Source organism: Canis aureus, chromosome 27 (assembly GCF_053574225.1).
Source record: "Canis aureus isolate CA01 chromosome 27, VMU_Caureus_v.1.0, whole genome shotgun sequence".
NCBI classification, from domain to species: Eukaryota; Metazoa; Chordata; class Mammalia; order Carnivora; family Canidae; genus Canis; species Canis aureus.
In genome coordinates, this window is record NC_135637.1 from 30,324,663 (window position 1) to 30,348,642 (window position 23,980).

Sequence of the window (23,980 nt, forward strand, 5' to 3'; positions counted from 1 at the left end):
TGCAGGGTGAAGTGGTGTCAGGATGCCAGAAGGGAATTGAGGCTTATTTCTTAGGGCTTAGGCTGGATCAGAGCTGGGAACACCTCCTGGCACTGACTGTGGCCTTTTCTCAAGTCTCACAGCCGGACCTCCCTAACCACACCCCAGCCCCACATAGCCCCTCCCCTACCTAACCCCTTGACATCCTCAGCAGAGGGACCTGACCCAGGGCCAGGGAGGGGTCAGAGACCTGGGGTCTCATTTGCATGGAAGGTCACCTCCCTCTCTCAGAGGATGAAGAGGGGAAGGGAGAGATGAGGGGAGGCTCTGCTCAGCTGAGGGGCCACTGAAGACAGGATCCGTGATGACCTCCACCATGGGCTGGTTCCCTCTGCTCTTCACCCTCCTGGCTCACTGCACAGGTGACTGGATGTGGGACAAGGGGAGGGGCTGGGAGGCATGTTGGGTCCAGACTACAGCATCACCCTGTTTATTTCTCTCCTTCTTGCAGGTTCCTGGGCCCAGTCTGTGCTGACTCAGCCAGCCTCAGTGTCTGGGTCCCTGGGCCAGAGGGTCACCATCTCCTGCACTGGAAGCAGCCCCAACTTCGGTAGAGGTTATGTGGGCTGGTACCAGCAGCTCCCAGGAACAGGCCCCAGAACCCTCATCTATGATAGTAGTAACCGACCCTCGGGGGTCCCTGATCGATTCTCTGGCTCCAGGTCAGGCAGCACAGCAACCCTGACCATCTCTGGGCTCCAGGCTGAGGACGAGGCTGATTATTACTGCTCAGCATATGACAGCAGTATCAATGCTGGCACAGTGCTCCAGGCCTGTGGGGAAGTGAGACAAAAACCCACTTACCCATTTGCAAAGTGAGTGAGTGCCCCAGCAGCTGCCTGCTTAGGCTCCCCCTGGGTTTCTGCTGATTCTTCAGTTGATGCCCTGAGCCCAGGCGCATCTTGGGGACCTCCCGGGAATGGCACTTGCTTCATCATCTCTGACCTTAGAGTCACTCAGAGTAGCCCATTATACACAGAGAGTGTCAAAGGAAAGAGACAGTTTTGTCCTCGTGATCAGGGACAAGTTCTTTTAGGCTAGTGAACATTCACTTGTCATCTTCTGATTTCTCAGTAAAAGAAATTCTCTTAGGTCGCGATGCTATCATGGTCCTTCAGCCCCATCCCTGTTCTGCTGATGCACATGTCAGCTCTTTTTGCAGCTGGGATCATTATTGCCTTACTTTCAACCAGAGGATGATTTCTTATTATTTGATTATTGCATGGAACACATAAATCAATGCACACTAAGAAATATAAAAGGTAAAAAAAAAAAAGCTTTGTAAAGAAAAATCCCCACATGAATATTTATGGAAATTTTATTCATAATCAACACAATTCAAAGCAATCATAAATCTGCACACTTCCTTAGTTCTATCCTCAATGCATTGGACCTGAACAAAATGGCTTATTGTTTGGAAGTTCATTTGCAGCATGTATGGATTCAGGCTGTGTGTTCTCTAGGCCTCCAGATGGGATCGTCATAAGGACTTTTACTACCAACCCTGGTGTCACTCCAGAGCAGAGTTATTTCCTCTTTGCCAAGTCATTAAAAACACTGGTGTATTTCGCTAACTTCATAGGCAAAGATTATAGCAGCAGAACACGGGTTTTAGGAACACGGGAGCCAATGAAGAGCAGCTGGTGCCATGACTGGTATGGTAACACATCTAGTATCATCTGGCTGACTGGAAAATGTGATGTTAAATGTCTATAAGAGAAGATGTGTCCCATTTCCCCTTAATAATGACAAAAATAAAATCTAAGAGAAAATCGATAAATCAGAAGCAGAATGTATTTCAGATAAATTGCCAAACTTCGTCAGAGTTGAGCAGTAATAAAAAAATAGAAAAATACAAATATATATAAGAAGGAATAAAAGAAAGGATACAAAGAAAGGTACATAAATAAAGAAAAGGAAGAAAGGAAAAAGGAAAGAAAGAAGGAAAAAAGCTATACAATGAACTTCTCAAACAAAGCACAAGAAAAAAAAAAAAGAAGAAAAAGTAAGTTAAATTGTTACCACTAAGGTGGGCACTTGATGCAATGAGCACTGGGTGTTATTCTGTATGTTGACAAATTTAACACCAATAAAAAATAAATTTATTAGAAAAAAGACATTACCAGATATTTCACAGGAGATAGGCAGATAGAATTTAAACGTGTGATATTCTGTTACATATTGCATATCATTAGGGAAAAACAAATGCAAATGTGAATGAGCTACCATTGCACACCTATCAGAATGGCCAAAATCCAGTAGACTGGCATCAGATAGATTATGAACAGAAAAGGAATCAGCAAATTTGGACTGTCCCCATCCATATGCTCAATGATATGTCATGTTAGTATGACACATCTTCCCTATGAGGTATTAAGAACATCAATTCATCTCTGGTTATTTTCCCCCAAATCCATAACGTTAGCATAATCATAAGAAAACATGAGATAAACCCATATTTTGGGACATTTAAAAAATAGCATACCAACTGTTTCCAAATTCCCAAAATCAAGAGCAGAGAAAGACTGAAAACTCCTACATTGGAGGATTTTAATATGTCCTGATGAATAGATGCAATGTTGTTACTTGGATTGATTTCAGGCAAAACTGTGTTATAATAAGTAAGTAAGTAAGTAAGTAAGTAAGTAAGTAAGTAAGTAAATAAATAAATAAATAAATAAATAAATAATAAGTAAATAAATAAACCTTGAAATCTAGATAAATTCTGTAGTTTCACAAGATGATCAGGCAAGTACTTGTTTTTATAAACATATCATAGGAACACAAATGTTACATTAGAAAAAGCTAGGTGAAATATAGAGATATCTATCCAATATTTGCATTTATTTATCTAAATATGAAATTATTGCAGAAAAAAGTTCTACACACAAACAATAAGGGAAAGAAGGAATCAAAATTTCTTCTTTCCACTCTTCTGCATTTAAGAACAGAAAGCCAGACATTTGTGCTATGCTGGTTTCCTGCTGGCCTTTAAAACGTCTCACATTGAGTTCTTGGTTATGGAATGTATTTACTTTTTATTACCCTGTATAGAATAATGTAAAAATAATAATCACGTTCTTTGTCTTTTAATTACACAGCTTGAGAGTCAAGATAATCTCCTCCATCGCAGCAGCTCAGCAGGATCCCCGCCATCCTAGCCCTGGAAGAAAGCATTCAGAGAAGGCACCATGAGGATCCCCAGTTCTGGACAGTAGGGAGTGCTCCCATTCATGCAGGTCCTCTCTCTTACAAATGAAATGTCCTGACACACGACAGCAAACAAGTATAGGAAGACATCAAAAGGTAGAAGAAGGAAGAAGGAAGAGTTCAAACAAATTGAGGGAAACACAAGAGTGCATACCCTGGTTCTTTTTCTTGTATGATGTCCCACACAGGTAAGACAGGATGCTGTAGCTTCCTCCAACCAAGAATCATCCAGAGCCTGAGATCCAGAAAATCAAACCAAAAAACACCCAAACTCCAAAAGCAGCAACTCCTCTGCTCAGAAGATATGGAGATAAGTTGGCCTGAGAGGAGGAAATATTTGGACAAACCTGCCCATCACTTGCACACCTAATGAATCCCCAAACTGTGCCCTCATGCAGGGTTTACATTATCGTTCATCAGAGACATGGTGTCCATATCCTCCTGGCAGAAGCAGGCAGTGCCCCAATACCATCAGCCATGGTGTCAGCTACTCAGGAGATAGCTGAGCCTCCATCGCATGGGAACATCAACAATTCTGGACAAGGCAAGCCTAGTTGGCAGTTTGCACTCCAGTATTTCCCACCCATGATTTTGGCAGGTCCTGGTGACCCCATCTGAACCTCATTGCTCAGCAGAGAGAATGAATGCAGTGGTACAAGGCAAAGCTGGTTTGTTGCTATATACCCATTGCTAGTGACTGTCTGAACACTGGGGAACTGAGCCTGTGCTCTCCCTGAGCATAAAATCACTGAACTTTGATGCAGGAAGCAAAGGAGCTGGACCTGCATTTGACCCTCTTCTCCCTGGTGTCAGTGAGGACAAGGAATGCAGTGGGGAGCAGAGGATCCATTCCCTGCAAGAAAGCCATTCCATTCAGTCCTGTGCATCCCACCATGGTGTTGGCAGGGCCCAGGAAACAGCTCGTCCCACACCTCCACCTGATGGGAACTGGGAAGTGGCAATCACTGCCCCACCTTCTCCAGCAGAGAGTAAGCAGCAGAGTGGTAAACATTTTCACTTGAGCCACTGGGAAACTGACACAAACACCCTTCCCCTTGCTGCTGCTCATCAGCGGGAGGATCACTTGTTTGAAGAAAAGTAACTGAGGACCAAGAAAAACATTATATAATAGCCATTATATTCAGGAGCCAGTAAAAATATATGACATGTCAAGAACCAGGAAAATAAAATCCTGAATGAGAAAGGAGAATCCATACTGGATCCAGGAAGAGATTGCCCAAGTAAATACTGATTTCTCAGGCTCCCTTCTTGGGAACAAGTCTGACTTGACCATCTGCTAGTGCCCAGCCTGAGGACGAGGATGAGTACCCCTGGGGGCTACACTATAGTGGTGCTGGGCCCAGTGAGAGAACCAGATAAGGAAGGGAGATATACACTTTGTTTCATCCAGTGTGGATACAAATATCATGCGATTACTGACATCTCATGGCCAAGCACCTGAGCCTAGAGCATCATGCAGACCAGCCATAGGGAGATGGGGATGAGAAGGGTCTGGATTGATTTCCATTCCTGTGTAAGTCCTAATATCGAGTAAGTGTATGAGTGACTCAGGAGGCATTAGTTCACAAAAACCCAAATTTAGGTATTTTGTATTATAAAATGTCTGTTGGATCAGAACTAGATGGAGGCTAAATACATTTCTTCAAAGACAGAAAGAAACATTAAAAAATCTTCCTTTACAGCTAAGAAATGAAAAATGGAAAAATCCTCATTTTGTATTCTCTTAATATATATTTTATTAGATGGCATTTCAGTGCAATCCAACTGCTTTGCATATTTAAAAATAGTAATGATAATGTTTTGAGAAAAAAAAAAAGGACGCCACCTTGGCTCAGCGGTCGAACTTCTGCCTTCCACCCTGGGCTTGATCCTGGAGTCCTGGGATCAATTCCCATGTCGGGCTCCCTATATGGAGCCTGTTTCTCCCTCTACCTGTGTTCCTGCTTCTCTCTGTGTGTCTCTATTGAATGAATAAATAAAAAATTTAAAATAAATAAATAAATAAATAAATAAATAAATAAATAGTGATAATTATAAGCCTTTTTGGAAAAAATTCTTCTTTCCTAATATCCTCATTTAAACTGTATCCTACCAAAGAACATATGTTGAAATTGTAGAACTCAGGACTTTAGGATATGACCTTTTATGGAAAAGGGGTGCTGCATATATAACTGGACCAGATGCGGTGATGAAGGGGGTGGTGTGACCTCCTAATTCAATTGATTCCTGTGCTTGTAACATGACAGTTAGATGGAGTCAAGGAGGCATCCGTGGGAAGGTGGAGACAGAGATTGTGGTTCTGCAGCTGCAGACAGCAAACCCCAAAAATTGTCTTCAAATTTCTTACACTTATGGAGAGACAAGAGGGACTCCTCTACAGGTTCCAAACAGATAATGGCCACTCCCTACAGACTGTGGAGTTGTGTATGAACAGCAGAAATGCACTCTTATTGTATTAAGTTACCGATTCTGTGGTGCTTTATTATGGCAGCCCTAGAAAAAAGTGTATCTAAAAACCAATATATAGATCTACGAAATGTCACTAATAAGTGGATTAAGTGGAATAAGTGGAGGCTGGTGAACCTAGCAGGGGACCCTGACAACAACAGCAATAACCAAGTAAGTCAGCCTATACGGGTAACCCAAGGAGAATTATTACCAAGGTTGAACCAATGGGCTTCTCTAGAGACTTTAAATCTTGAGCTTACTTCAAGTGCATTAAGTCCCAGTAATGATACCAGGGACAAGGCAGATGCAAACTCAAGTGTCCAGAAAACCTGAAACATACTGAGACATAAATATTCCAGTTAGCTGTCCAATTGAGGGAATCGATGCCCTGCAAAAATGAATGGCTCAACCCCACAGAGCTGACCTGCTCATTGTACTGTCCTGGGTGGTGACATCAGAGGACCACCTGCAAAGGTCAGAGGCCCTTCCAGGAGGTCTGGGAAGGTTAATTCAGGCTGGCGACATAGTGTCTGAGGTCAGCAGGGGGCGCTAGTGGGCTGATCGTGAGACTCAGGGTCTGGGTGAGGAAGACCAGGAAAATCTATGACTGGCTCCTGCACACTAGAGGAAGCAAGTGGCCACCTCACTGTGGGTGACTTTCCTGAACTTATGGCCTTGGAGCCACAAGAGCTCTCAGCTCTGAATCACACAGGCCTCATAATTCATCCTCTACTAAAGCATGGGATAACCTGTCCAGATATGATTTTCATGGAATGATAGATGAACAGGACAATCATGCAATACAATCAACAGCAGAACACAAAGGGGAATGGAGTTCAACATGCTCCATGAGCATCACCTGTTCACACAATGTCATCCTCATTTCTAATAAAGACATCCCTGTTCAGCTCCCCGGGGACTACTGCAGACCGGGTCCATGATTAACTGAGAGGAGACCACTGCCCCTACCTCTGTCACAGGGGCTCTGAGATTTCCAGTGTCCTCACTGTTGGAAGGGGCACTACTAAGACCCTCCAAGGACAGAAGAGGGAATGTCACTGGGGAGAGAAGAAAATGTTCCAGGGATGGGTTAGGTTTGAGATGAGGTAGATGTGGGGCCAGGAGGTGAGAACACATCCACCTCCTCATTCAGCTTTCAGGCTTTCCAGAGAAGAGCCTTGGGGCAGAGGTCACTAGAGACAGTATGGCGGTCATTTACTGGAAGATGTCCTCCTGACACCCAGTGTCTCAGGTCACCCTGCAGTCACTTGCGTGTGTGAAGTCCCAGTTTCTGCTCCTTTCAAAGTCTCCTAGGGGACATGCTGGTGACTCTCGGGCAGGGATAGAGAGGAAGCTGATTTGCATGAAGTGTTTTCTTAACCTCATGGGACAGGAGACATGAAAAGGTCCAGGGACACCCCATTCCATCCTAGGAGTCTAAGGAGGCTGTAGTCTGTGAGGGTCCCCACCATGGCCTGGACAGTGTTTCTTCTTGGGCTCCTTGTCTATGGCTCAGGTCAGGAAAAAGACTTTACATCTGTGGGGAGCACTTAAAACAGGGACTCATGCGACCCTTGCCTCCAATATCAACACCTTTCTCTCCTCTTGAATTTAGGAGCAGATTCTCAGACTGTGGTCACCAAGGATCCATCACTCTCAGTGTCTCCAGGAGGGACAGTCACATTCACATGTGGCCTCAGCTCTGGGTCAGTCTTTACAAGTAACTACCCCAGCTGGTACCAGCAGACCCATGGCCGGCTCCTCGCATGCTTATCTACAGCACAAGCAGCTGCCCCCCCGGGGTCCCTGATCGCTTCTCTGGATCCATCTCTGGGAACAAAGTTGCCCTCACCATCACAGGAGCCCAGCCTGAGGATGAGACTATTATTGTTCACTGCATATGGGTAGTACATTTACACAGTGATTTAAATCTATGGGGAGGTGCAACCAAAACCTCCTCATGGGCTCAGAAAAGCTCAGCTTTAAAGGCAGGAGAGGGACATCTGCTTTCCGCTCAGGGAGTGATCCTGGAGTTCTGGGATCGAGTCCCACATCGGGCTCCCTGCATGGAGCCTGCTTCTCCCTTTGCCTATGTCTCTGCCTCTCTCTGTGTGTCTCATGAATAAATAAATAAAATCTTAAAAAAAATAAAGGCAGGAGAGAGAGTGAGATGGGGAAAGAGTCAACAACACCATGGGAAGTGAAGCTCCCTGACCCCATTCTCCTGTTCAGTGGTTCATGAAATGAACCCCATTTATCTCTCCCAGGGCATGTCCATCTATCCAATGTGACCTTCCAAGACTGTGCTTCCTCGCTCCCTCTCTGTCTAAAATGTTGAAGAGTGAGGAGCTTCATTTCCATTATACATAAACAAATACTGAGCCTCAATCGTCGGTTTTCTTTTTTTTTAAATCGACAGTTTTCAATATGGTCTATTAAACATAGAGGCTTGGTAGATCTCATTTTATTCACTAATTTGATGATGAGGACCAAATTAATATTTTCATCATGTGGAGCTTGATAAAACTATAATTCTCCATGTTATATTTCTAAATCAGAAACCATTCTCATTGTTCATAGATGTGTATTTAACAAGCATTCCAAGATACTCGTATGCAAGTTAGTGTTAAGAAGCGTCTGTTATTGTATTAATATGAAATTAGTTCTGAAAATATCCCCTTACATGTAAAGAGAGTAATATCTTCTAACTTAATCATTCCCACATCCCACTAACGATTCAAGAACACTGAGAAACAGATTCAAAATTGCAATCCATTTGTGGTCACCACAGCCTGCTTTGGAGCAGTGTATGCTGTGACATGAAGAGGTGAGGGACAACACGTGACCAGTAGATGTCAATGTGTAATTCAGCCTGGAGACTGTACGATTTGAGCATCATGGTTCCTGATGACCGTGGGCTCTCAGGGAAATATCAAGAGACATAGGATAGCGTAATTATTATCTGTCTGATGGCTCCTTCTAAATAATGTTGTGCAACACTTGACATTATACTTGGATGGCTTCTGTTTATTTTGCTTTAAAATACATTATATTTATTAAATATTACTAAAATAATCTCATTGTAATAAAATTAGTATTTTAGTTCTTTTTACATCAACAGTGATATAGGGGGCACCTGGGTGGGTCATTTGGTTTAGCATCTGTCTTCATCTCAGATCATGATCTTGGTGTCCTGGGATTGAGCCCCACATCCGGCTCCCTGCTCAGCTGTGAGCCTGCTTCTCCCTTGACCTATGCCTGGCTCTCCTCCTGATTGTATGCACTCTCTAAAGTCAGAGACCACTCTGTCAAATACATAAATAAAGTATTTAAAATAAAAAACAAGGGATCCCTGGGTGGCGCAGCGGTTTAGCGCCTGCCTTTGGCCCAGGGCGCGATCCTGGAGATCTGGGATCGAGTCCCAAGTCGGGCTCCTGGTGCATGGAGCCTGCTTCTCCCTCTGCCTGTGTCTCTGCCTCTCTCTCTCTCACTGTGTGATTATCATAAATAAATAAAAATTAAAAAAAATAAAATAAAATAAAAAACAAAAGAAACAATAATATTAAAGGTAAATGAAAATTAAAATCATATAAAGTGGAGCCACAGACACAATTTATGCACTGTAGATTATGTTTAAGGAATGAGGAATCACTTTGTTTAACTCATGCTCACCAGCACTTATACCAAATTATTTGTTCATATCTTCTGCTGACATCCTTGCCACAAAGATAACTCCAGGTTCAAAGGCTTCTCTAGAGAATGCCTTCAAACATTTAAGGAGGAAATAATGAGAATACTACAGAGAAGCAGGGAGGAATGAACAACTTTGAGTATACATTATAAAGCTTATTTTCCTCATTTATTATACCCAGACTCAAATTTCAAAATAAAAGATATTAAAAATCCATAAGTTTCATGAAGATAGGAACTGAATTATAATGAAATATTTGCAAATGCAAAGTGACAGATTATCAAGAGTGGTCATTTTAGACATTTAATTTTTGTAACATTTAAAATCAATCAACTTGTCAGGTATCCTGCTCAGGAGAGAGCTTGCTTCACCCACCCACTCGCCCCCCACTCATCTGTCTCTCTCTTACTATCCCAATTCTCTCTTTCAAATAAATAAATCTTTTATAAATGTATAAAAGAAAATCAGGGCAACCCGGGTGGCTCAGTGGTTTAGCGCCACCTTCAGCCCATGGTGTGATCCTGGAGACCCTGGATCGAGTCCCACGTCGGGCTTCCTGCATGGAGCCTGCTTCTTCCTCTGCCTGTGTCTCTGCCTCTCTCCCTTTCAGTGTATCTCTCATGAATAAATAAATAAAATCATAAAAAAAGGAAAACAGTCCATGTAATAAATTTTATAAGAGAATAAATTAAAAGGTATGGCCATCTAAATAAATGCACCATGACTCATCTGAAACATTCATCCTAAAGTTACCTGAGGGAAGAGGGTGATCATGGTCATATATCTTTTACCTCAGGTCCTTATGAGTCTAGAGATTTCTTGGCTATTTGCACATATACCAAAGTTGTTTGGGGCCCATTGAGAACATGATTTCTGCACGCTAATCCCAGGCATGTGGAAACAACGATAAAACTTCACACTCATCTTCCAATTGAAGGAAAGTAAAGGGTACGAAACTATAAATGAAAATACTTGTGTACACTTGATGACATGAGCACTGGGTGTTATTGTTATATGTTGGCAAATTGAACTACAATAAAAAGAATTTAAAAAAAAGAAAAAATAATTGGGTACAATATAAACAGTGTGTGGAGCAACAAATATCTGAGAGGAATTGGAAAACACAAATGCACACAAACCATGAATTTACGAGATATGTCTCACTTCCAAACCTAAAGAGCTATGTCTAATATTCACCAGTAAATGTTCCACCAGGCAAAGCTGTTTGCTTTTCACAAATCACTCGGTCATATCTGATTCCGAACAGATTGTAACAGCATCACTTGAGCTTTAAAATCATTGCTGAACTGCTGTCTTGGCAATAAGCCTAGAACCTTACTTCCTGGACAGTATTCAACTCCATCAATCCCTCATGATCTGCCTCAAACCCCTCAAACCAGCTCCACTGTCCTCTGATCAGTGATGTTTGACCTGATAGACGCTTAACTTTCACCTTGGGGTAACTTCTCTAGTGACACCTGAATAGGTCAGTTGTGTACATGTTTGTCTTTTCCATAGAGAAGCATCACTTCAGAGAATGAGGAAGCAGAGTAATCATGTGCAGTGTGTACAAATCATGGTATCTAGAGATAAGACATGGGACTGTGAATAGACATGGACCTGGTGAGCTGGTGAAGGCCCCTGGGATCCCAGGTCTTTGGTCCAAGGTGGGCTGGGTGCCTGTGACCAGTGGAGAGCTATGGGCCCGTGATTCCTACATAGCTGCTCAGTGAGGACCCATCACATGGTGTGTTGGGCCCTGTGCTCCTTGTTGGGGCTCAGCAGCTGTGTCCTCTCAGGCCTGGAGGAGTCCCTCAAGCAGACTCTGTATGTGGTCTCAGCAGGTGCTTCATCCAGGGCTCTCCCCAAAGGAGAAGCAACTCCCAACCTCCACAATGAGTTGTGAGCTGAGCTCCAGCACCAGGGCTCAGGGAGGGGCTGGGAAATCACCTGATGGACTTCATTTGCATGGACACCCCTCTTGTAGAAAAGAATGGAGGACAAAAAGAGGTCTGGGGACCCCACCTGGTGTGGGGATGGTCATCATTGCCTATACTCCTGTCTCCTGATGTATTTCTCTCAGTGCACAGGTACAGACAGACAGGCGTCATATACCATGTTCCAGTTCCTTGGCTCCATCAGCCCCTCTGGCTCAGATGCTGGGAAGTTTTACATTGGTCTCTGCTCCATTACACATCAGTGTCTGTGTTTGCAGGTCCCTGTCCCAGCCTGTGCTAACCCAGTCGCTCTCCCTCTTGACATCTTTGGAACAACAGTCAGACTCACCTGTACCGTGAACAGTGGCTCCAGTGTTGGCAGCTATTACATCAACTGGTTCCAGTAGAAGCCATGGAGCTCTCCCTAGTATCACCTGTACTACTACTTAGACTCAGATAAGCACCAGGGCTCTGGGGTCCCCAGCTGCTTCTCCTGATCCAAGGATGCCTCGGTCATTGGAGGGCACCCTCATCTCTGGGCTGCAGCCTGAGGACTAGACTGACCTTCACTGTCTAATCAGAAACAATAATGCTTCTAACAGTGACACTGACAGTTTGGGACATGGGACAAAATCCTTCATCTGTTCAGATGCTTCTTCCATGAAAATTTATAACGTGTAAAATAAGTGATATATCTAATGTGTACTTAAAATTACCGCCTGGTTCATAATGAGCCTATTCTCCATTATCTCTTCAAGTTCTATATGTCCTCAGAAATAAAACAAGAATAAAACAAAACACTTCAATGTGGTAACAGTCATGTTACCTGGGTTTCCAAATGTCATATAACCAGAATCTGTGCTGCGAAGATTTTTTCTCCTGAAATGAGGACAATGAGCCTTTCATTGACTTTGTCTCCATCAGAGGTCCAGGACTATCTAAACAGGGGGTGTAGTCTTCCCCAGCATGGATTCAGCACCTCCAGGGCTCAGAGCAGAGCCTTCCCTTCCCTCACAGGCTTCACTGCTCAGAAGTGACCAAGGTTCACTGTGTCTTAGGCATGAACACTGGGATGTGGGATGTTGTGTGAGGACACGGGTCATAGGCAATTCTATTCTCAGAGCTGGATGGGATCCCTCACTCATCACCTGAGGCTTGGGTTGTGCACTTGAGGAGAAGGGGGTCCATCAAAGTAGGAATTTGGGGCCTATGGCCATGAACCCTTTTATGGGCTATGAGATTTGGAGGATGTTGCACCATTACTGGGAAAATGCTCAGCCTGCCTCAGTGAAGTTGGTTGATGTGGGTGCATGAATGAGCCTTTGCTATAGCTGCCACCAGGTTGATGGAGACTCCTGTAAGTGGGTGTCCTGAGCCCACAGGTACTGACTCTGTCTCCCTCTTCCCTTAGTCCCCATTGGAACTTTTCCATAATCCAGGGTGGTAGGATATGTGAATATCAAGAGTAAGAACTCTCCCATGTGTACATGTGTCACTGCCCTAAGGAATCTCTTGATGACCCCAGATCCAAGGTCATCTTCTCTTTCACAAGAGCAGTAGAAACACAGGGGTTACCATGGCAATGTTACCACAGCTCTCAGGCAGAGATGCTATATTGTGACCCATTACAGCACTGAGAGAACAAGCAGGGATTCAAACCTAATTTTCCAGGCCCAGGTGTGTTGACAAAAACGTCTTTGACCACCTTGGGCTGCAGCCTGGGGAGAGATTGATCATCATTGCTGTAGAGCTGCATACGATCAATATCACCCAGATAATTTCTGTTTTCCAGAGACAAGTGATAACGTCTACTCTTCACATATTTCATTTTCTTCTATTTATTTATTCATGAGAGACACACAATGAGAGAGGAGAGACACAGGCAGAGGGGGAAGCAGGCTACATGCAGAGAGACAAAAGTGTGACTGGATCCCAGTCTCCAGGATCTCGCCTGGGGCTAAAGGTGGGCTGCCCTACTATTCACCTCTTATTCCATCACTCCCCTGTCCCTGCCTCTAAGCAACACAGGCTCAGAATCTGGCATTGAATGCTTTGTATCTCACTAGAAACAGAATTGTTTAAATTTAAATTCCAGACTTGTTTAAATCCAATGAAAATACCTCCTTTTGAAGATATTCATCTCCCAATGAAAAAATAGTTACATGGATTTCAGAAGCGATATGACCCACACTATTGCTGTGTTGGAATGAGAAGAAGGGCAGTTGTGCAAGATGTGTGACCCAAGAGAACCAGTTGGCCCACTGCCTGCCTGTCCACTGGTACCACTCTAGGGATTTAGTGAGAATTCCCTGAGTTCTGGTATTTGGTGATAATGATTTTCTCTTTCCTTTCAGATCAGAGCTTTGGGAGCTCCTGAATTCCAGGGTGCTGGGTCGTGTCATCCCAGTGAGCAGATGTGAACAGACCCCTTACAAAATTGTACACAGAGAACAATTGCACCTGTGTAAAGATTTCCCACGTGATAAGTCACTAGGGCCTACACACCGAAACAGTGAGGTAGCATCAGACTCCCATCAGTAAGGCTAAAATTCAATACCACAACATCAGATGGTGCCCAGGATGTGGGGCAGCAGGAACTCTCCTTCATTGCTGGGTGGGGGGAATGCCAAATGTCCAAGTCGCTTGGGAACATAACTGGGTAGTTTCTTCAAGAGCTAAACGAAATATTTATTTATTTATTGTTTGTTTGTTTGTTTGTTTGTTTGTTTAGTTTTATTGGAGTTCAATTTGCCAACATATACCATAACACCCAGTGCTCATCCCATCAAGTGCCCCCTTGGTGCCCGTCACCCAGTCACCCCCACACCCTGCCTTCCTCCCTTTCCACCACCCCTTGTTCTTTTCCCAGAGTTTGGAGTCTCCCATGTTCTGTCTCCCTTTCTGATAATTCCCACTCATTTTTTCTCCTTTCCCCTTTATTCCCTTTCAGTATTTTTTATATTCCCCAAATGAATAAGACCATATAATGTTTGTCCTTCTCCGATTGACTTATTTCACTCAGCAGAATACCCTCCAGTTCCATTCACTTCAAAGAAAATTGTGGTATTTGTCGTTTCCAATGGCTGAGGAATATTCCATTGTATACATAGACCACATCTTCTTTATCCATTCATCTTTCGATGGACACCAAGGCTCCTTCCACAGTTTGGCTACTGTGGACATTGCCGCTATAAATATTGGGGTGCAGGTGTCCTGGAATTTCACTGCATCTCTATCATTGGTGTAAATCCCCTGCAGTGCAATTGCTGGGTCATAGGGCAGATTTATTTTTAACTCTTTGAGGAAACTTCACACAGTTGTCCAGAATTTTTGCATCCATTTTCATCAGGGATATTGGTCTATAATTCTCCTTTTTGGTGGGGTCTTTGTCTGGTTTTGGAATTTAGGTGATGCTGGCCTCATAGAACGAGTTTGGAACTGTTCCATCTCTTTTTATCTTTCCGAACAACATTAGTAGAATAGCTATGGTTTCTTCTTTATACATTTGATAGAATTCTCCTGGGAAGCCATCTGGCCCTGGAGATTGTGTCTTGGGAGGTTATTGATGACTCTTTTAATTTCCTCCCTTGTTATTGGCCTGTTCAGGTTTTCTGTTTCTTCCTGTTCCATTTTTGGAAGTTTGTGGTTTTCCAGAAATGCATCCATTTCTTCTAGATTGCCTAATTTATTGGCGTATAGCTGCTCATAATAAGTTTTAAAATTGTTTGTATTTCCCTGGTATTAGTAGTGATCCCTCCTTTCTCATTCATGATTTTATTAATTTGAGTGTTTTCTCTCTTCTTTTTAATAAGGCTGACTAATGGTTTATCTATCTCATTAATTCTTTTAAAGAACCATCTCCTGGTTTTCTTAATCTATTCAACAGTTCTTCTGGTCTCTATTTCATTGAGTTCTGCTATAATCTTTATTAATTTCTTCTTCTTCTGGATGTAGGATCTATCTGCTCTTTTTTCTCTAGCTCCTTTCGGTGCAAGGTTAACTTTTGTACTTGAGTTCTTTCCAGTTTTTGGATGGATGCTTGTATTGCGATGCATTTCCCCCTCTGGAGTCCTTTTGCTGTATCCCAAAGATTTTGAAAGGTTGTATCTTCATTCTCATCAGTTTCCATGAATCTCTTTAATTCTTCCCTAATTTCCTGGTTGACCCTTTCTTTTTGTAGCAGGTTGGTCCTTAACCTCCATGTGTTTGTAATCCTTTCAAACTTCTTGTGATTTAGTTCTAGTTTCAAAGCATTATGGTCTGAAAATATGCAGGGGACATTCTCAATTTTAGTATTGATTAAGATCTGATTTATTACCCATTATGTGGTCTATTCTGGAGAACGTTCCATGTGCACTTGAGAAGAATGTGTATTCAGTTGCATTTGGATGTAAAGTTCTATAAATATCTGTGAAATCCATCTGGTCCAGTGTATCATTTAAAGCTCTTGTGTCTTTGGAGATGTTGTACTTAGAATATGTGTCGATTCTAGAAAGCGTTGTGTTCAAGACACCAAGTATAAGTGATTTATTATCTAAGTATGTCTTAACTTTGGTTGTTAATTGATTGATATACTTGGCAGCTCTCACATTCGGGGCATAAATATTCATGATTTTTAAGTCCTCTTGTTGGATATATCCTTTAAGTATGATATCGTGTCCCTCTTCATCTCTTACTACAGTCTTTGGAATAAACTTCAGTTTATTTGATATAAGGATGGCAACCCCTGCTTTTTTTGAGGATCATTTGAATGGTAAATGGTTCTCCAACCTTTCTTTTCAGGCTGCAGGTGTCCTTATGTCTACAATGAGTCTCTTGTAGACAGCAAATAGATGTGTCCTGCTTTTTTATCCAGTCTGAATCCCTGCGCCTTTTGATGGGGTCATTAAGCCCATTCACGTTCAGGGTTACTATTGAAAGATATGAATTTAGTGTCATCATGATGCTTATTCAGTCCCTGTTTTTGTGGAATGTTCCCTTGGACTTCCTCTTTCTTTTACAGAGTCCCTCTTAATATTTCTTGCAGAGCTGGTTTGGTGGTCACATATTCTTTCAGGTCCTGCCTATCTTGGAAGCTCTTTATCTCTCCTTCTATTCTGAGTGTGAGTCTTGCTGGATAAAGTATTCTTGGCTGCATGTTCTTCTCATATAGGACCCTGAATATATCCTGCCAGCCCTTTCTGGCTTGCCCGGTCTCTGTGGAAAGGTCTTCTGTTAACCTAATACTTCTCCCCATAAAGTTTAGGTATTTCTTATTTCTTGCTGCTTTAAGGATTTTTCCTTTATCTTTGGAATTTGCAAGTTTCCCTATTGAATGTCGAGGTGTTGAATTTTTATTTTATTTTTTTGATTTTAGGGGGAATCTTTCTATCTCCTGGATCTGAATGCCTGTTTGCCTCCCAATGTTAGGGAAGTTCTCATCTACGTTTTGTTCAGACACCTTCTGCTCCTCTATCCTTTTCGTCACCCTCTGGAACCCCAATTAAACGTAGATTTTTTCCTGTTGAGGCTGTCATTTATTTCCCTTAACCTTTCCTCATGATCTTTTTATTGGTTTTCTCTTTTTTCCTCAACTTCTTTCCTTGGCATCAGCTTGTCTTCTATGTCATTCACTTGTTCTTCTACGTCGTTAACCCTTGTTGTTAGGACCTCCAGTTTGGATTGCATCTCATTTAATTGATTTTTAATTTCGGCCTGATTAAATCTAAATTCTGCAGTCATGTAGTCTCTCGAATACTTTATGCTTTTATTTCCAGAGCCACTACTAGCTTTATAATTGTGGTTCTGAATTGGCTTTCTGACATCGAATTGTAATCCAAATTCTGTAATTTGGCGAGAAAATGAGTGAAAATATCAGTGAGGGTGACAAAACATGAGAGATACCTAACTCTGGGAAATGAACAAGGGGTAGTGGAAGGGATTTGGGCAGGGGTTTGAGTTGACTTGGTGATTGGCACTGAGGGGGGTACTTCAGATGAGCACTGGGTGTTATGCTATATGTTGGCAAATTGAACTCCAATAAAAAAATTTAAAAAAAATACAAATTCTGTAACTCTGTGGGAGAGAGTACTGTTTCTGATTCTTTTGTGGTGAGTTCTTCCTTCTAGTCATTTTGCTCAGTGCAGAGTGGCTAAAATCAAGTTATACTGGAAAATGGAATGGAAAAAACATAAGGTATAACTAATAAAGAACAAAAAACCATACCAAAACAAACCAAACCAAACAGAAACAAACAAACAAAAAAACAAAAAACAAAACAAAACAAGGAGGGGTATCCCCTGTTCTGTATACTGGAAGTCCCCCGATTTCCCCTGTTGTTTTCCAGCACTGCTTGGTCAAGAACTTGCTCTTCTGCTTTTGGCTTTAGGCTCAGAGGAAGCAAAGGTGCAACTGTCTTTGGTCCTCCTGAATCCAGGGTCATCCAACACCAGCTGCCTCCACCATGCCGCCTAAGTTCGATCCCAATGAGATCAACGTCATGTTCTTGAGGTGCACCGGTGGCGAGGTCGGTGCCATGTCTGCCCTGGCCCTGAAGATCGACTGCCGGGTCTGTCTCCAAAAAAGGTTGGTTATGACATCGTCAAGACAGCCGGTTATTGGAAGGGTCTAAGGATTACAGTGAAACTGATCATTCAGAACAGACAGGCCCAGATTGAAGTGATACCTTCTGCCTCTGCCCTGATTATCAAAGCCCTGAAGGAACCACCAAGAGACAGAAAGCAGCAGAAAAACATTAAGCACAGTGGAAATATCACTTTTGATGAGCTTGTCAATATTGCCTGACAGACGTGACACCGATCTCTAGCCAGAGACCTCTCTGGAACCATTAAAGAGATCCTGGGGACTGCCCAGTCTGTGGGCTGCAATGTTGGTTGCCGTAACCCTCATGACATCATAGATGACATCAATAGTTATGCAGTGGAATGCCCAGCGAGGTGACTACAAAGAAAAATATTTTAACAAAGGATCATTTGACAAAAAATAAAAAATAAAAAACTTGCTCTTCCCCTGTCCTTCTAGCTGGTTCTAGGGGAGGGGCCTGTTGTGCTGACTCTCAGGTTTGTGCACTTGGGGAGCTGTCCTGCCCCCTGCCAGGTCGTCTCAGTGGGAGCTGTTTATCCTGTGAGGTCCCTCTTCCCCGGCAGCCCTGCTCTGTCCCTGGCACAAGGTGACACAAGGAACAATAGCAGTGGCGGTGGCCAGCTCCCCAGCCCTGGAGTCAGCTCCCGCAGTAACTACTGCAACTCCCAGTCTGCAGGGGACTGGATGCTCTGGGGCGGGGCCCCTGATCTGCTCAGCTTGGGGCCCCCAGCGGCAGGTGTCCTCGCTGTCCTGCCTGGGCCTTCCCGCCTCCGCCTGTCCCGGGTGGAGGCCGGATCCTGGGCTGTGTCCCCGGCGCCCTGGGCTCCCAGGCCTGCACTGCTGGAATCGGGCTCACGGCCGTGCAGCCCCCTCTCTGCGGAGCCTCCGCCCGAGCCCCTCCGAGCTGCTCCCAGGCCACGGGGCATGCTGCAGCCCTTTAGAGAGCTCAGTCACAGGGTGTGGGGCTCTCCCCGGGGCAGGGGCTTTTTCGTACCCCCGGGAGCCTGAGGGCATCCCCACCCTCCTGGGGTCATGCTCTGAATCCTTGTGGGCGCCTGTCCATCCGGGAAGTTTGGTGCAGCTCCTGCTCCTCCGACAGGGCTCTCCTGACCTGGGGGTGCTCGCTGCGGCCTCAGCCCAGCTCCTCAGGGCCCCTCCCCTTGGATGCTTTTAGTTTATTTCTTTTTTTCCGTTTTCCTACCTTAATCGAAGTGTGAACTCTCCTCACCGTAGCATTCCAGCTGTTGTCTCTTTAAATCTCAGGCCGAATTCATAGATTTTCAGGATGATTTGAACGTTATCTAGGTAAGTTGGTGGGAACAGGTGACTTGGGGACACTACTCTTCCGCCATCTTCGGTAGTATATATAATTTCCATATTTCAACACAGTCCTACTGAGTGGATTCCACAGCAAAATATGTGAAAAAAAATGAGGTTTGTCCATAAAAGAAAAGAATCTGTATAGGGAGACATGAATGATGGAGACAATGAATGAGGGTTTGAATATGTCCCTATAGTGTAGACTGTATTCTAATACAATATGGCCTGATGGGAGCCACACTAGTGCTCATCTGTGAACACACTGTGCTTCTCGGATTTGTCACTGATACACCAAATATGTTGGTACAAAACGAACAAGGAGTAATGGAAGAGGAGGTGGGTGGGGTAACGGGGTGACTGGGTGATGGCCAATGAGGGAGGCACTTGACAGATGAGCACTGGGTGTCATACTATATGTTGGCAAATAGAAGTCCAAAAAAATACACAAAAATGACAAAAACAGGAGTTTAAAACACAAATACATTTCTGTGAGAACATGTGGAACTCATGTCTCTAATGCCCAAGAGATGGAACCCATTCTGAGAGTCAGACCTGGCCATGCCAATGGGGAGGGAACTGGTGAGCCCTGGAAACCAGCTGGGCTCTCAGGGCTTTGGGCCTTGCTGAGGTGAGTGCCCTGTGACCAGGAGGGGGCGCTGAGGGACTGCCCTGTGGTCCGTACAGGGCTGCTCTGTGAGGATCCTTCACTCAGGGTGCCTGGGCCTGTGTGTTGGTCCCTTGATCCCTGATGAGAGCTCAGCAGCTGTGTCCTCTCAGGCCTGGACCCTGAGCAGGGACTTGTGTGTGGTGCCAGCAGATGCTTCCCCCCAGGGCTCTCCCAGGGCTGAAGCCAACCCCATCCTCCTCAGTGTGTGGTGTGAGCAAAGCTCCAGGATCAGGGCCCAGGGAGGGGCTGGGCAGTGAGTGGGTGGAGCCTATGTGCATGGACAGCCCTTCTGGTAGAGGGGGGAGTAGAAGAGGAGGCGTGGGGCAGCCCAGCCCATGGAGGGGACCAGGGACTTTGTCACCCTGACCTGTGATCTTTAATGTTCATTCAACTCTGTCAGTGCACAGGTCAGGAGTGACCTCAGGGACACAGAGCCACTGTCAACCTACGTCTGCTGGTCTAGCTTAGAGATTTGAGGAAATTCAGTCTGGCCTCTGATCCATCACCCGTGAATGTGTCTGCAGGTTCCCCATCCCTGCCTGTGCTGACCCAGCCGCCCTCCCTCTCTGCATCCCTGGGATCAACAGCCAGACTCACCTGCACACTGAGCAGTGGCTGCAGCGGTGACCATATGCTGCTTCCAGCAGCCAGGAGGCCTCCTGAGTACCTGCTGATGGTCTACTGAGACTCACCAGGGCCCCAGTGTCCCCAGCCACTACTCTGGCTTCAAAGACACCTCGGCCAATGCAGGTCACTCAGATAGCTGTGAAATTCATACAACAAGGGTCCTCATGGGGACTCATGGGCACCCCTTCAGATTTTCCTGCCTGCATGAACAGACCCATGATATAATCATAAGGTTAAAAAAAGAGACAAATGATTCTATAAAATGTTTCTAAATGTCTATTTAAATGAAAGACGAAGTCATTCTTTTTTAAAAAAAGTTTTATTTATTTATTCATTAGACACATAGAGAGAGGCAGAGACAGAGTCAGAGGGTGAAGCAGGGCCCTTGCAGGGGGCCTGATGCAGGTCTTGGTCCCAGTACCCTGGAATAATGACCTGAGCCAAAGGTAGATGCTCGATCACTGAGCCACCAAGTGCAACTGCACTGAGATTTTCAATGCCACTTCCATCGTTATTTTCCATGCAGTCAGCACAGATCTGTGAACAATATACTCGTAATTCCGCCTGTGTCTTCACAGTGACATCATCATTGAGTCTTAGTCAATGCACATTGAGAAGATTTTCTTAAAAAGAACATTCAGGACTGTGGGCTGATGAGGTCGGTGAAGGATCTCAAGATGGCTGGGCAAAAACTTGCTCTAAAAACCATTGACTGGGTACCTTTTGTGGAGATCATACCCTGAAACCAGAAGGCCATTGCCAACTCCCTGAAATCCTGGAATGAGATGCTTACCTCCAGGTTGGCTACTCTTCCTGAGAAACCACCTGCTACCGACTGGGCTTACTACAAGGCCAATGTGGCAAAGGTTGGCTTGGTAGGTGACTTTGAGAAGAAGTTTAATGCCCTGAAGTTTCCTGTGCCAGAGGATAAATACACTGTCCAGGTGGATGCTGAGGATAAAGAAGATGTGAAGAGCTGTGCTGAGTTTTTATCCCTCTCAAAGGCCAGGATTGAAGAATATGAAAAAGAGCTGGAGATGATAAAGAACATCATTCCATTTGATCAAATGACCATTGAGGATCTGAATGAAGTCTTCCCAGAAACCAAATTAGACAAGAAGTATCCCTATTGACTTCACAAGCCAGTTGAAAATTTATAAACTTGAGTTGAGGAGAAAGCCCTGGTCCTCATATTATAAATGTTGGATATTAAAAATAATGATATGGAAAAAAAGAACATTCATCCAATTTATGTGTACAGTTGGTCTAGGGAGTGACCAATACGCAATCTCTTCCTCTGGATTCTTGCCAGAAATTCTCCAGCTGTCACATCTTCCTGCTAAAACACCCTGCAGGTCTGCCTCTTGTGCTCTGAGGTCAGTGGCACACAGACAACCTCAAATGGCAGGGCTCCTGCAGACCTGTGTCCATATGCGGGGAGGACAGACTCTAGGAGGGAGTTCTTGCCCATGGGGTGGGGAGAACTAATGTTTAAAACAGGTGAAGGGATCCCTGAGTGGCGCAGCGGTTTAGCGCCTGCCTTTGGCCCAGGGCGCGATCTTGGAGACCCGGGATCGAATCCCACGTCAGGCTCCCAGTGCATGGAGTCTGCTTCTCCCTCTGCCTATGTTTCTGCCTCTCTCTCTCTCTCTCTCTCTCTCTGACAATCATAAATAAATTTAAAAAAATTTTAAAAAAGGTGAAAACAGTGAAAGATGACAACGATGTTCAGTGTGTAACCTTTCCAGGAAAGCACACGAGGCCTTCCACATACAACCTGGAAAATCTAGCTCCCTGGGTCTTCAGTATTTCAGGAAATTGAGAGAAGGAGAGGGCTGCAACCAGGGTCATCATATAGGAGGAAGTTCTAAGCATCCTGTGCAGAGGAGGCCACTTGTACACGGCGACCCTTCATTCCACTGGATGTGACAGTGATGTCAGACAAATTGGTGTAGACACCACCTCAGTCCTGAGTGGCCCATGAAAATCCAAGGGATTTGTGGTAGAAACACAGAGATGGAGAGAGAGGCAGTGACATAGGCAGAGGGAGAAGCAGGCTCCCTGCACAGATCCTGATGGGGGGCTTGATCCCAGGACTCCAGGATCATACCCTGAGCCAAAGACAGACACTTAACCCCTGAGTGACTCAGGAGTCCCTCACACCAAGAAATGAGAGTGTAGCCTAAAATCTATGCCACATTCAGGGGAGACCACATGTGGGGAGACTCGTCCAGATCATAGGAGGAGAGTGGTCAGAGCTCTGGAGACAGGACCTGTGTCCCATGGCCAACTGATCCCCATGTCATGCAGGGTGAGGTGGTGTCAGGATGCCAGAACACAGTTGAGACTTATTTCTGAGGGCTCAGGCTGGATCAGAGCTGGGAACACCACCTGGCACTGACTGTGACCTCTGCTCAGGGCTCACAGCTGGGACCTCCTGAACCGCACACCAGCCCCAAGCCCCTCCTCTGCCCACCCCCCCTGACATGCTCAGGCAGAGGGAACTGACCCAGAACCAGGGAGGGGTCAGAGAGCCGGGGTCTCATTTGCATGGAAGAGCCCCTCCCTGTCTCAGAGGATGAAGAGGAGAAGGGAGAGATGAGGGGAGGCTCTGCTCAGCTGAGGGGCCACTGAAGACAGGATCTGTGATGACCTCCACCATGGGCTGGTTCCCTCTCATCCTCACCCTCCTCGCTCACTGCGCAGGTGACTGGATGTGAGACAGGGCGAGGGGCCCTGGGAGGACATATGCAATCCAGACTCCAGCATCACCCTGTCTATTCTCTCCTTCTTGCAGGGTCCTGGGCCCAGTCTGTGCTGACTCAGCCGGCCTCAGTGTCTGGGTCCCTGGGCCAGAGGGTCACCATCTCCTGCACTGGAAGCAGCTCCAATGTTGGTTATGGCAATTATGTGGGCTGGTACCAGCAGCTCCCAGGAACAAGCCCCAGAACCCTCATCTATGATAGTAGTAGCCGACCCTTGGGGGTCCCTGATCGATTCTCTGGCTCCAGGTCAGGCAGCACAGCAACCCTGACCATCTCTGGGCTCCAGGCTGAGGATGAAGCCGATTATTACTGCTCATCCTATGACAGCAGTCTCAGTGGTGGCACAGTACTCCAGGCGTGTGGGGAAGTGAGACAAAAACCCACTTACCCATCTGCAAAGTGAGTGAGCGCCCCAGCAGCTGCCTGCTTAGGATTCCCCTGGGTTTCTGCTCATTCTTCAGTTGATGCCCTGAACACAAGTGCATCTTGGGGACCTCCTGGAAATGGCACCTGCTTCATCATCTCTGACCTCAGAGTATCTCAGAGTAGCCCATTGTGCACAGAGGGTGTCAAAGGAATGAGAAAGTTTTGCCTTTGGGATCAGGGACTGGTTCTTTTAGGCTAGAGTACATTCACTTGTCATCTTCTGATTTCTCAGTAAAAGAAACACTCT

At 45.0% G+C, this 23,980-nt stretch overlaps 3 pseudogenes across 1 annotated transcript in view; all 3 read left to right on the forward strand.

Moving 5' to 3' along the window:
- Nucleotides 1-216: 216 nt before the first annotated feature.
- Nucleotides 217-23,980, forward strand: part of LOC144299601 (immunoglobulin lambda variable 1-40 pseudogene) — a 36,163-nt pseudogene continuing 12,399 nt past the window's right edge. The window contains exon 1 of the transcript XR_013366284.1: nt 217-401. The product of XR_013366284.1 is annotated as an immunoglobulin lambda variable 1-40 pseudogene (transcript). The remainder of the gene's footprint in view (nt 402-23,980) is intronic.
- LOC144299541 (large ribosomal subunit protein uL11 pseudogene) lies at nt 17,713-18,332 on the forward strand (annotated as a pseudogene).
- LOC144299542 (ATP synthase peripheral stalk subunit d, mitochondrial pseudogene) lies at nt 21,112-21,702 on the forward strand (annotated as a pseudogene).